Genomic DNA, 2,803 nt, shown 5'->3' on the forward strand with positions numbered 1-2,803 from the left:
TCTTAATGATTCTCAGGCTGTAGTTAGTTCAAGATGAAAACCTTTAGAAAACTGTATGATTAAATAATAGTTGATTAGTCTGTTTTTATTGTTGAACAAAATGATGAATAGGGAATTCTATTATTTTTATTCACATAGAAGTTTATTGTACTTGACAACTAAATTATAACCAGTTTTGTATTCTTATTGTACTCTTGATTAACTGAAGTTGCTTTATACACACACTCACAAACACACACACCTTTTTAACTTGCTCTAATTAGTTACTATTAGAAAAAAGACATAATAATTGAAATGGGAAAGCTATTCAGTTTTTCCTATTGTTAATGATTGTTAACATAAATTTTGTTCATGGTGAAAAAAAATTGGTCTCAACTATTAGACGAATCCGTTTGATAGTTGAGATCACGAGTCAACTGAAGCTAGACCACCATGGAAAACCTAGAAGCACTGGACGGCCGTTTCGTCCTATTATGGAACTCCTCAGCAGTGCACGATCCCGCCTCGTGAGATTCGAACCCAGGACCTACCAGTCTCGCGCCAGAGCACTTAACAGATAGACCACTGAGCCGGTTGTCATCCAACAGTGTTAATGTCTAACTCCAACCCATCCGTTTTGAGTAGGTGAATTTATTTCTGTACTACTACAAATTAAAGTTACACTTAAAATTACAAATGATATGAGATTTATCTTTCAGAATTATGAACAAAATTCCACTTTCAGAATGATTAGTATCACTGGATGAAGTTAATCTGATTGACCAATGTTGAATAACTGACCATGTGGTATGGTCTACTTAGACTCACATAAGTAGTATATGGTGATGGTCAGATATAGAATGTATTTTGGCAGAAGATCAATAAGGAACGAAGAGAAATCAAGCGCGATCGGGACGAAAATGCATGAACAATGAAATTAGAGAAGATGAACTGAGATTTACAGAAGGAACAGTTAAGATTGAGACAATTGATTGTTATTTTGTAAATTAACTGTTCAATGTATGGTAAGCAGAGATGGATAGTGACTAGCAGTGGAATCCAGGACGCGAGTTTCGTCCTATTTGGGACTCGTCAGCTGGATGTGCCTGCATCTCAGAGTTGATGTTCACTCTGGCTATATCGAGGCAATATGCACAGTATGCACATATGCCAATAAGAGACTGATCAGTTGCAGTCCTAACAAATCGATGGAAAGATTCAAACAAACAATACTGAATGAATATTCAATGTATGGTTATCAGAATTTAGTGAGATAGTCTGTAATTTGTGATTAAATACAGTCGATTGTCCCAAGTTGTGTTCTTGTTCACTACAACCAGAAATGAAATGGTCTTTAAACAATTTTATAAAATAAAAAGACAATTTCATTGCTACTCGACCAGACGTGCTTATTTCGTTTAATTAATTATTTATATTTGAAATAAATAACAGTAATTCAGTTACGAATTATGATAGATATGTTACATTGGATCATGTTATTCAATGTCCAACGAAGGGGAAATATAATATTTTACAAAATAAAATTCAAAATTTTAAACGGTAAAGATGAAGTGAGAAGTTATGTTTCCGAAAAATATCCAAATTTTTAAAGTGAATTGCCCCCAAATACCGTGGTACGGCCGAGGGTGGGGAGAGTTTGATCGACTTCTCGAAATGCTCTCACATGGTAACGCGTATATAGCCTCTGCCAGAGAAGTCCTACTCACTGCATTCTCGCGGCCACGGTGTTGTTCACGAAGTAGAGAGGACGAAAAGCGAATATCCGGCGTTTTAATCGGGTTGATGAACACGAAGGATCTACCTAGGGGAGTTGGAAAACCCTGACTCCAAACAAATGGTCACATGAGCTCCAGTACCCTGAAGGAACAAATGGCGTACGAACCAGTTATTGGTCACTGGCTATCATGAAACTACATCTCCTTACGTTTCTCCACTGCCTTGTGGATCAGACCTTAAAGTCAAAGGCTCCGGGCGTGCTTCCCCCCCCCCCAAAAAAAAACACCTAATTCGGTTTAGGCAACCGGGTAGTATCATAACCCACACACAAATCAAGTGACTTGTGTGGCGCATATGTATATGGCGCCCCTTTGTATCAATATTTATATGTTCAAATAAATAATAAAAATAAATCAATTTATAATATCATTTCACGGATTGTATTGGAACATAATTTTCTGAATTGAGTGATGTAATGAATAGTCATTCCAGATATTATTATTATTATTAAACATAGAACGAATAGTTTGACAAAAATTGGGCTCCGAGTATTGAGAAGTCATTATATATGAATATTATATTTGAAATAATCTCCGATGTTATTCTATTTACAAAAATTCAACATTCGATTATGATTGGATTAGTACAGTATAGAATTTGATCTGATTTCATTGTTCGACGCTAGATATTTCTTTGATGACTGTGATTTTGATTATTACTCTGAAGAAGATCAGACAGGTTTGATGGACGAAATATGAAGTACATATTTTTGTAATATAAATTATTATCAAATTCATTTTAGTATTGTTTGTTTGAATCTTCCCATCGATGTGTTAGGACTGCAACTGATCAGTCTCTAATTGGCATGTGTGCATACTATGCGTATTGCCTGGATATAGCCTAAATTCACAAGCATGGTAAGCAAAGATGGATAGTGGCTAACAGTGGAAGATTCAAACAAACAATACTAAAATGAATTCAAACTTCACCCCATGGCACAAGCAGGTGGTTATGAGAACTCAGTGGCCGAGTGGACAACGCGAAGGCGTTTGAAGCGATAGGTACTGGGTTCGAGTCCCAGAGTGAA

At 36.1% G+C, this 2,803-nt stretch overlaps 1 non-coding gene across 1 annotated transcript; it reads left to right on the plus strand.

Moving 5' to 3' along the window:
* Window positions 1-2,736: 2,736 nt before the first annotated feature.
* Window positions 2,737-2,803, plus strand: Smp_tRNA_02257_Gln_TTG.1.1. Its single transcript has one exon. It is a non-coding gene (tRNA).

This window comes from Schistosoma mansoni, chromosome 3 (genome assembly GCF_000237925.1).
Source record: "Schistosoma mansoni strain Puerto Rico chromosome 3, complete genome".
Classification (NCBI taxonomy): domain Eukaryota; kingdom Metazoa; phylum Platyhelminthes; class Trematoda; order Strigeidida; family Schistosomatidae; genus Schistosoma; species Schistosoma mansoni.